Raw genomic sequence first — 11,809 nt, 5'->3', positions numbered from 1 at the left:
AATTTCAATCCATGTGTAACTTCAAAGCCACCAGAGACGGAGTGAAGAAACATCTGCTTGTATCTGCATTAATCCAAAATCCTTTCGGCTGGGTTCTGCGGTCTTATCACTGTTTTTTCAGTTTTAAAATGTTACTACCGTGTTTTTCTGGAGTATAAGTCGTGGGGTTTTTGTTTGTTTGTTGTTTTACTAGCTTGGGAAGCCCTGCGACTTATATATTGAACTATCATATGTTTGTTATTAATAAAACATTATTCAATGTACAGTGCACAAAAATCCACATAGTACATATATGCTGTTGTGCTCAAAAGTTTACATACCCTGGCAGAATATTTGGGGGGGAATATAAATGATAACACACACACACACACACACAAATCACTCATGGTTAGTGGTTGTGTGAAGCCATTTATTGTTAAAACATCTGTGTAGTAAGTCCCTTCGGCTGCTCCCTTGTTTTAACTCGGGGTCGTCACAGCAAATCCGAGGTGGATCTGCATAGTGAATTGGCACACATTCCACGATGGATGCCCTTCCTGACACACCTCCACGTTACATGGAGAAATGGGGTAAGGGTGAGGTTTGAACTGGTGTCGCCGACTGAACAGTCCCCCCTAAAAATCGGTCCGCTTTTTGCATCTGCAGATGCGTCATTAGCCACAGTTCACAGATTAAAACCTCTTTTCTGCTTCAAACTGCCTCCAGTCATCATCTGTCTCAGTGACAGATAACTAAACAATCATTTCCACATAAATTCAGCATTATTTCATCATAAAAGGCGGCGGTAGCAATCAGAGCACCGCGGCTAAACAAGCTGCTAGCTGATGCATTCACTGCGTGTCAGCCATTTCAAAGCGTCACAGAATTTCACCTCGTTTCTGCTTCAAACTGACTTTAGGTTTTACCTTCTTCATCTGGTGGTTAATAATCCCATTAATCCATTTGTTCACTTTGGGTAAAGAGAGTCCATCTCAGACAAGCAGCAGAGCTCCGAAATGACACATGCACAGATGCAAAAGGCGGACTGACTTTTAGGGACGGACCAGTCGGTCTACGACACCGGGAAGCTTCTGCACTGAAACCAAGTGCACCAACCACTTCACCCCCACCCCTGCGTCAAACAACTGTTTCCTCTTTTTAAATCATGATGACAACAGAAATGACCCAAATGACCCTGAACAAAAGTTTACATCCCCCTCTTCTTAATGCAGTGTGTTGCCCCTTTAACATCAGTGACAGTTTGGAGTCTTTTGTGGTAGTTTGTGGACGAGGCTCTCTGATGGTGAAGGTGGACTTTATTTACATCAATTATGAAGAAATACAAACAGTAGAGCCCGACCAATATGGATTTTTTGAGGCCAATGCCGATAATGATATTTGGATGAAAAAATGCCGATAATTGATAAATCGGCTGATTTGCAGATGTTATGTGGGCCGCTGAAGAGGAGGTACTGCTGGCCCACCACCACCAGAGGGCGCCCTGCTTGGAGTGCGGGCTCCAAGCAGGAGAGGGCGCCAGACCCAGAAGAAGTGACAGCTGTCATTCATCCTCTGCACCAGCTGTCACTCATTCATTATCATCATCACCATAAAGGCCGGACTGCAACTCCACCTCCTCGCCGAGAAATCGACTACCGAAGAGGTAATTTTCTCTGCTGACTCATACGTTGAGTAATAATCTGAACTTCTGTTGCAGCCATTTTCCTGGTGCTTTCCTTATCTGTGGGATTGGCGTTTGGTGTGACAGCGACGGCTTCGCCTCACACCCCAAACCAGATAAGTGGATTAAACAGGAGCTGCACGAGTGTGTGACTGGAGGTGGAGGTGCTCCCTCCTAACTGTGTGCAGACTGTGGATTACTGAGTGTGCGGACTCACGCTCATTCATCTTGTCTTTGCTTTCTGCCAGCAGTACCAGGGTCGACAGCCGAAGACAGAGGCCACCTGGGGACTCGGGACTTGGCGGCTCCGGTGTTCTTCAGACCGTTGGTGGTGGAAGCCGTGTGGGACGCGGCTTCTCTCTCGTCGGGGGTCTTCTATCTTCGAGCCTGCCCACACGTCACCTGGTGTTAATTGACTTTGCAAATTTTGTGTATTTAGTTGTGTATTGTCACAACATTAAATTGTTACTTTTTGGCTTATTCATTGTCCGTTCATTTGCGCCCCCTGTTGTGGGTCTGTGCTACGACACCTTCCCAACAGGATTTCAAGGCCAATCGTCATGGATTCCAAGGGGCGTCAACCCAAGCTTGAACGGCCAATGGAAGAGCCAGGAGCGCAGGCGTCAGCGGGAGGCGTGTTGAGTGAGCTGCAGCAGATCTTAACTGCCTTCACGGCTCGGCTAGATTTAGTGACCGAGCAGAATGTTCTCCTTAACGGGAGAGTGGAGGCTCTCACTGCCAGGGTGGAAGCGCACGATCAGGGCGCTGCTGCAGCCACTCCTCTTGCTGGTCCTGGGCCTGTAACAGACGTTCCACTGGTCGTTCAACGACCCCCCCCCCCCACCGTCCCCTGAAGCATACATAAGCCCTCCGGAACCGTACGGGGGCTGTGTTGAGACGTGCGCAGACTTCCTCATGCAGTGTTCGCTTGTCTTTTCACAGCGTCCTGTCATGTACGCGTCAGACGCCAGCCAGGTGGCTTATGTTATTAATCTGCTTCGAGGAGAGGCACGCACCTGGGCTACGGCGCTTTGGGAGCAGAATTCACGGCTCCTAACGTCTTATACTGGGTTTGTACGGGAGTTCAAACAAGTGTTTGACCATCCCAACAGAGGCGAGACCGCTTTGAGCGTGCTGCTGTCAATGAGACAGGGGCGCCGCAGCGCAGCCAAGTATGCAGTCGACTTCCACATCGCGGCAGCGAGGTCCGGCTGGAATAACATTGCGCTCCGCACCGCCTTCGTAAATGGACTGTCTCCAGGTCCTGAAGGAGCACCTGCTGGCTAAGGAGGAACCGCGGGATTTTGACGGGCTTGTCGATTTGGTTATACGCTTAGACAACCGTTTAAATGAGCTTCGTCGGGAGCAGGCCGGGGGGCGTGACCGGGCACGAGCCGTCCCTCCCCCTTCCGGTTCCGAAAAGGTGACGTCGTCCCCACGCTTCACTGCCAGAGAGCTCCGTGTGGCTACAGCTCCCCCTGCTGAGGAGGCTATGGACACGAGCAGGGCCAAAGTAAAAACAAACGTCAGACAAAGGAGGCTGGCCCACGGGGAGTGTTTTGTCTGCGGCTCTTGTGAGCACCGGCAGAAGAACTGCCCCAAACGCCCGTCCTTAGAAACTGGGCTAAGGGTGGGCCATAACACGCACGCGGGGAAACCCCGCAAATCTGCACGAATCCCAGTAACGATCCTTTGTGGGGATTTAACCCTTCACGCCCCAGCACTGGTAGACACGGGGTCGGAAGGGAATCTGCTGGATAGCAGATGGGCAAAGGAAGTAGGGCTCCCCCTGGTGGCTCTGCCGGCACCATTGCAGGTGCGAGCACTAGATGGCACCCTGCTTCCATTAATCACACATCAGACACAGCCAGTGACCTTGGTTGTGTCTGGAAATCACAGGGAGGAGATCGTGTTCCATGTAACACCTTCTACCTCCCGAGTGATTTTGGGATTTCCATGGATGGTGAAGCACAATCCCCGGATAGATTGGCCGTCCGGGGTTGTGACGCAGTGGAGCGAAACCTGCCACCGGGAGTGTTTAGGATCCTCGGTTCCTCCCGGCACGACGGCTAATGAGGAGGTTAAAGTCCCCCCCAATCTATCGGCGGTGCCAAAGGAGTACCACGATCTTGCTGATGTTTTCAGCAAAGATCTGGTGCTCACTCTTCCCCCGCACTGACCGTACGATTGTGCCATCAATTTGGTTTTACATAATTATTGTATGGCCTTGCCTTACAATATAAAGCGCCTTGGGGCAACTGTTTGTTGTGATTTGGCGCTATATAAAAAAAATTGATTGATTGATTGATTGGTCCCAGGCGCTGAGTACCCGTCCAGTAGGTTGTACAACCTCTCACGTCCGGAACGCGAATCAATGGAGACCTACATCCGGGACTCTTTAGCTGCCGGGCTGATCCGGAACTCCACCTCCCCGATGGGTGCTGGTTTCTTTTTTGTGGGCAAAAAGGACGGCGGACTCCGTCCATGCATTGATTACAGAGGGCTGAACGAGATCACGGTTCGCAACCGATACCCGTTACCTCTGTTGGATTCAGTGTTCACGCCCCTGCATGGAGCCCAAATTTTCACTAAATTGGATCTTAGAAACGCGTACCACCTGGTTCGGATCCGGAAGGGAGACGAATGGAAGATGGCATTTAACACCCCGTTAGGTCACTTTGAGTACCTGGTCATGCCGTTCGGCCTCACTAACGCCCCCGCGACGTTCCAAGCTTTGGTAAATGACGTCTTGCGGGACTTCCTGCATCGGTTCGTCTTCGTATATCTGGACGATATACTCATCTTTTCCCCGGACCCTGAGACCCATGTCCAGCATGTACGTCAGGTCCTACAGCGGTTGTTGGAGAACCGGCTGTTTGTGAAGGGCGAGAAGTGCGAGTTCCACCGCACTTCTTTGTCCTTCTTGGGGTTCATCATCTCCTCCAACTCCGTCGCCCCTGATCCGGCCAAGGTTGCGGCGGTGAGAGATTGGCCCCAACCAACAAGCCGCAGGAAACTGCAGCAGTTCCTCGGCGTTGCAAATTTCTACAGGAGGTTCATTAAAGGCTACAGTCAGGTAGTTAGCCCCCTGACTGCCCTGACCTCCACCAAGGTCCCCTTCACCTGGTCGGATCGGTGCAAAGCCGCGTTCCAGGAGTTGAAACGCCGGTTCTTGACTGCACCAGTTCTGGTGCAGCCTGATCCTGATCGCCAGTACATAGTGGAAGTGGACGCCTCTGACTCAGGGATAGGAGCTGTGCTGTCCCAGAGCGTGGAGGCTGATAAGGTTCTCCATCCTTGTGCCTATTTTTCCCGCAGGTTGACCCCAGCTGAACGGAACTATGACGTCGGCAATCGGGAGCTCCTCGCGGTGAAGGAGGCTCTTGAAGAGTGGAGACACCTGCTGGAGGGGGCGTCGTTGCCTTTCACGGTTTTCACAGACCATCGGAACCTGGAGTACATCCGGACCGCCAAGCGGCTGAACCCCAGGCAAGCCCGCTGGTCTCTGTACTTCGGGCGCTTTGACTTCCGGATCACGTACCGCCCCGGGACCAAGAACCAAAAATCGGATGCATTGTCCCGGGTGCACGAAGAAGAAGCCAAAGCGGGGCTGTCGAACCCCACCGATGCTGAGAGACTGGCGCTTTGTTTGATCAAAATTTTTTCTAAACCTGTGAGACACATCGAAGTGGACATGGTTCGAAAAATTAAGCTGGTCTTCAGTGAAAATTTTAACAGCTGATGAGAGATTATGAGGTGATTCTGTCGCTTTAAGGACTTTTCACGGTGAGAGACGTCGCTCAGCGCTCTCAGGCAGCGTCATCAGCCTGTTTCAAGCTTAAAACCTCCACATTTCAGGCTTTATTGATCCAGGACGTCGTGAGAGAACAGAGAAGTTTCAGAAGAAGTCGGTTTCAGCATTTTATCCGGATATTCCACTGTTAAAGGAGATTTTTTTAATGAAAGACGTGCGGACAGGTCCGCGCGTCGGGACGCAGCCGCCGCGACGCTCCGCCACAGGAAAAACACCTCTGTTGGAAGCCTTGAGGACAAGTTGGAACATCTCCAGCTGATAAACAATTTCTCATATACTCACTCCACTGAAAGCCATCAAAAGCCGCCTGGATTTTACAAATGGTTATCAACACGGAGGTGTTTTTCCTGTGCCGCCGCACTGCGTCGGCTGCGTCCCGACGCGCGGACCTGTCCGCACGTCTTTCATTAAAAAAATCTCCTTTAACAGTGGAATATCTGGATAAAATGCTGAAACCGACTTCTTCTGAAACTTCTCTGTTCTCTCACGACGTCCTGGATCAATAGAGTCTGAAATGTGGAGGTTTTAAGCTTGAAACAGGCTGACGACGCCGCCTGAGAGCGCAGCGTGACGTCTCGCACCGTGAAAAGTCCTTAAAGCGACAGAATCACCTCAAAATCTCTCATCAGCTGTTAAAATTTTCACTGAAAACCAGCTTAATTTTTCGAACCGTGTCCACTTCGATGTGTCTCACAGGTTTAGAAAAAATTTTGATCAAACAAAGCGCCAGTCTCTCAGCAACTTCTCAGACAAAGGAATTCCGACGAGGGGCTGGACGACTCCTCCCACAAGGAGTGCTCACAGGCGAATGACGTCACCGACAGGCGTGGAAAAACACACGCATGCGCACGAGGGTTCAAGCATGTCTGACGTAAAAACATATGAATGAAATCCATATAGTTTTTGAAAAAAATAAAAAGGACCTATACTTTACGGACAGCCCTCGTATATATATATATATATATATATATATATATATATATATATATATATATATATATATATATATATATATATATATATATATATCACAGCACAGAGAAGTCACAGTTTGGTTCACACCTCGGTTTAGATATCACGGTTTAGTATGAAATTTTTTTTTTTATCTATTGCCAATTAGGTGATTTATGTCTTCATGTCCAAAAATATCAGTCACTGGATGAGACATTTCATGCCATTTGATTTGATGGATATGTCATAAATAATGTTGAAAACCTGCGTACAGTAGCTTTAATCTGTGAGCAGCAGAGAGCTCTGTCAGGCACTTTAGCACTGTGAGACAAAGTGTAAATATTAACTAAATATTTTTAAATTGGATTATATCACGTCATGACCAATGGATGAATTTACTGTGCTGGGTGCTGTGTTTTATTTTGTTTGTTTTTATGTTGTGCAACATGTCGAGCCAGACCGCCTTCAATATTTTGTCCATTTTAAATTTGTTTGATTTTTACGCAAATTACTGCATTGTAGTGCTCTCAACACTGACGGCATAATTTACTTTCTTATAAGTGTTCTGTTATGTGCTATGTTGTGATTCATGTAATAGTAGCAGTCCCTTTAAGAGTTCGGGTAACGTGTTCTGTTTCCGGCTTTTCTGTTGGCACGTGGCGCCATGTTTGTAGTCTGTTAAAAACGTGCGGTGCCATGTTTGTAGTCTGTTAATAAACGCGACTAAAAGAGTCTTAATGTGAGAAGTTTCGGCTCATCTTTTTGCCAAAAGACAACTTCTACACTGGTGACCCCGACGTTTGTTTACTGGACGTATCCAGATCGCCATGACCGCCAACGCTGTGTCTCTCAAGCTCCCCGAATTCTGTGAATCTTCTGCTTCAGCCTGGTTCACTCAGACCGAGGCACAGTTTGCCTTGCGTAAGATTACCACTGATGAAACTAAATACTACTACGTGGTATCTGCCCTCGGAAGTTCTACGGCATTGAGAGTGGTGAGCCTTCTTAAACGTCCTCCTCTGATGGAGAAGTATGAAACTCTGAAGGAAAACTTACTTCAAACATTCGAACTGTCTGACGCTGAGAGGCCCAATAGGTTTTTCTCTCTTCAAGGGCTCGGTGACAGCAAGCCCTCAGAGCTAATGGACAGAATGCTTGACCTGCTTGGCGACAACAAGCCAGATTTCCTTTTCCTCCACCTTTTCCTACGCCAACTGCCTGCTCATGTGAGAGCTGCTTTGGCCAACACTGCCAGCACTGATTGCAGAGCACTGGCTGCTGAGGCTGACAAGTGTTTCCTGGCGAGTCAGCAGCCCTGTGCAGCCGCCCTCCTCCCTGCTGGTGCTGTATCAGAGGTACCGGATGATCATATGCTCATCGCAGCAGCAGCCCCGCGTCGGCAGCAGTCTTCAGGTGTGTGCTTCTACCATGCCAGGTTTGGCCCCAAGGCCAAACGATGCCGCTCTCCATGCAGCTTCAGTGGAGTGGGAAACGCCAAGGCCGGCGCTCACTAGTGGCCGTGAGCGTCGGCCATGCCGGCAGGCTGCTCTTCATCCACGACTCCGTCTCCGGCCGACGCTTCCTCTGTGACACAGGGGCACAGCGGAGTCTACTGCCTGCTTCACAGGTGGACGTGGTAGCTGACACCCACGGCACCCCCATGGAAGCCGCCAATGGTAGCCCCATCCGTACGTACGGCACGAGGCATGTTGAACTGTGTTTTGGGGGCCAACGCTTTGGCTGGGACTTTGTGACTGCCAAAGTAGCCGTTCCCCTCTTACGGTCAGATTTTTTGTGTGCATATGGACTGTTGGTGGACGTTAAAAATCAGCGCTTGATCGATGCCGTCACTTTCTGTTCGTATGCATGCGCACTCAGCGACTCTGATGCACTGCACCTCTCCAGCCTGCTCTCTGTCACGGACAGTTTCCAGCATCTGCTCGCCGAGTTCCCAGCACTCACGCAGCCCACCTTCTCCTCTTCCACAGCCAAGCAAGGTGTCGAGCATCACACTGACACCACTGGCCCGCCTGTATACGCCCGCACTCGACGCCTCGAGCCAAACAAGCTTGCCATGGCCAAGACAGAGTTCGAGTCCATGGAGCGCCTGGGGATTGTTCGTCACTCCAACAGTCCTTGGGCCTCCCCCCTACACCTCGTCCCCAAGCTGGGGGGGGGCTGGCGTCCTTGCGGGGACTACCGACGGCTCAAAAATGGACTGCATTTATATAGCGCTTTTCCATCTGAATCAGACGCTCAAAACGCTTTACAATTATGCCTCACATTCACCCCGATGTCAGGGTGCTGCCATACAAGGCGCTCACTACACACCGGGAGCAATAGGGGATTAAAGACCTTGCCCAAGGGCCCTTAGTGATTTTCCAGTCAGGCGGGGATTTGAACCCATGATCTTCTGGACTCAAGCCCCACACCTTAGCCACTAGACCATCACCTCCCCTCAACGACGTGACAACGCCTGACCACTACCCGGTGCCGCACATCCAGGATTTTTCAGCGCACCTGGCTGGTAAGGTCATTTTTTCGAAGGTGGACCTGATCAGAGGATACCATCAAGTGCCTGTACACCCTCTCAACATCCCAAAAACAGCTGTAATCATGCTGTTTGGTTTGTTTGAGTTCCTGCGCACCCCTTTTGGGCTCAAGAATGCTGCTCAAACTTTCCAGCGGCTCATGGACTCTGTGTTACGGAATCTGCCTTTCGTGTTTGTGTACCTTGACGACATCCTGGTGGTCAGTTCATCACCTTCAGAGCACCTTTCGCACCTTTGCACTCTGTTTGAGCGACTTACCGAGCACGGGCTCATCATCAATTCAGCCAAGTGCGAGTTAGGCCTGTCCACCATAGACTTTCTGGGGCACAGAGTCACAAAGGACGGGGTCGTTCCTCTTCTATCAAAAGTGGAGGCCATCACCACTTTCCCACGCCCAGTCACTGTCAAAGCCTTACAGGAGTTCCTAGGCATGGTTAACTTCTACCACCCTTTTCTCCCCAGGGCCGCCCAAATCATGCGACCCTTGTACAAGGCTCTGAAAGGCGGCAAGCCTAAGCACACTGTGGGCTGGAGCCCGGAAAGAGAGAAGGCTTTTGTGGACGCTAAGACAGCCCTGGCAAAGGCCGACATGTTGGCCCATCCCGCCTCCTCCGCCCCAATTGCACTTACCACGGACGACTCAGACTACGCGGTCGGTGCGGTTTACGAGCAGTGGGTGGGTAATGCCTGGCAGCCTCTCGCCTTTTTCAGCAGGCAGTTGCGTCCCAGTGAACGGAAGTATAGCACCTTCGATCGGGAGCTACTTGGGGTGTACCTCGCCATCCGACACTTTCGTTCACTGCTGGAGGGACGCTAGTTCATCGTTTTTGTGGACCACAAGCCTCTGACTTTCGCCATGTCCAAAGTCACTCAGCCTTGGTCGGGCAGGCAACAGCGGCAGCTGACTTACATTTCGGAGTTCACGACAGACATTGCACACCTTTCTGGAAAGCACAACCATGTCGCAGATTTCCTCTCCCACGCTGTTGCGGGGGGCGGCCCACCTCGGCCTGGACTATGGCAGCATGGCAGCAGAGCAGGCCACAGACCCGGACGTGCAGGCTTGCCGTTCATCCGTTACTGGGCTGCAGCTGCAGGATGTGGCATTTGGCGACGCTGGCACCACTCTGCTTTGCGACATCTCCATGGGCTCTCCTAGGCCTGTTGTGCCTGCGAAGTGGAGGCGACCTGTTTTTGACGCCATCCATGGTTCTCACACCCTGAAACCAAGGCCTCACAACGGCTGGTGGCAGCCATGTTTGTGTGGCACAGTCTTAAAAAGGACATGAGGGACTGGGCGAACACCTGTGTGGAGTGCCAACGTGCCAGAGTACACCGCCACACCAAAGCGCCACTGGAACAGTTTCAAGTGCCAGAACAGTTTCAAGTGCCAGAACAACGTTTTGACCATGTCAACATCTACCTAGTTGGCCACTTCCACCCTCGCAGGGTTACACTCATGTGCTCACTATGGTCGACAGGACCACACGGTGGGCAGAGGCTGTTCCACTGTCATCGATAACATCGGCTGATGTGGCACGGGCATTTATTGGCACCTGGGGTCCCATTTTGGCACCCCATCAGACATTTCCTCGGACTGGGGCGTTCAGTTTACCTCTGAATTTTGGAACGCTGTTGCAGGAAGCTTGTGAGTTAAACTCCACCGCACCACGGCCTACCACCCCCAGAGTAATGGCCTCTGCGAACGTTTTCACAGGTCAATGAAAGCCTCCCTGTGTGCTAGCCTGAAGGACAGTTCCTGGGCTGACAAGCTCCCATGGGTCATGCTGGGCATCAGGACAGCACCGAAGGAAGACCTTCAGGCCTTCTCCGCAGAGCTGGTCTATGGTCAGCCACTACGGGTCCCCGGGGATTTCGTCCCTAACACCACGACCCCTTGGTCAGCCACATTCCAGCGCTCCAGCCTGTTGGATAACGCCAGGCTGTTTGCTCCACTTCCTACTTCCTGTCATGGTTTGCCGAACTCTCACGTCCCCAGTAGCCTACAGTCTGCTGACTATGTTTTCATTCGAGCAGATGGTCACCGCGGACCTCTCCGTCCACCTTACGAGGGCCCTTTCCGTGTTGTGGAAACTGGGGACAAGCACTTCGTGGTAGACATTGGGGGCAAACCGGAGTGTATATCTGTGGACCGCCTTAAGCCAGCTCACCTAGATCTGGCCACGCCAGTTGAGTTGGCGCAACCCCCAAAACGAGGACGGCCTCTGACTAGGCCCCCTTTTCCTGTTCCTCCTGCCCCTCGACCATGCCGCAGGGGAGCCCTGCAGACAGCCACTGAGGGGGCGGTTCCACCTTCTCCAATACGGCGGAGCCGCACTGGACGTTTGATTCGCCCCCCACGCCGTTGATACATTTTTTTTTCTTTTTGTCAGGTGTCCTGTTAAAGTGAATTCTGGGGGGGCATGTGTAGTGCTCTTAACACTGACGGCATAATTCACTTTCTTATAAGTGTTCTGTTATGTGCTATGTTGTGATTCATGTAATAGTAGTGGTCCCTTTAAGAGTTCGGGTGACGTGTTCTGTTTCCGGCTTTTCTGTTGGCGTGCGGCGCCATGTTTGTAGTCTGTTAAAAATGCACGGCACCATGTTTGTAGTCTGTTAATAAACGCGACTAAAAGAGTCTTAATGTGAGAAGTTTCGGCTCATCTTTTCGCCAAAAGACAACTTCTACAGCATCTCATAAAACCTCTCTGTACAGATGTGAAATTATTACATGCAGTGTCGCTATTCGGCAGCCATCTCATCCGTGAAATTTTAAAGTAATTCAAAGAATCGTCAACTTTTGTCATAAGCTGGTGGTGTTGTCCGTCT

General features: G+C 51.0%; 1 pseudogene; it reads left to right on the top strand.

The window, feature by feature from the left end:
* Window positions 1-7,252: 7,252 nt before the first annotated feature.
* LOC117517903 lies at window positions 7,253-11,346 on the top strand (annotated as a pseudogene).
* Window positions 11,347-11,809: the final 463 nt, after the last annotated feature.

The sequence above is a fragment of the Thalassophryne amazonica genome, chromosome 9 (genome assembly GCF_902500255.1).
Source record: "Thalassophryne amazonica chromosome 9, fThaAma1.1, whole genome shotgun sequence".
Classification (NCBI taxonomy): domain Eukaryota; kingdom Metazoa; phylum Chordata; class Actinopteri; order Batrachoidiformes; family Batrachoididae; genus Thalassophryne; species Thalassophryne amazonica.
This window is presented reverse-complemented; position numbering and strand designations above follow the sequence as displayed.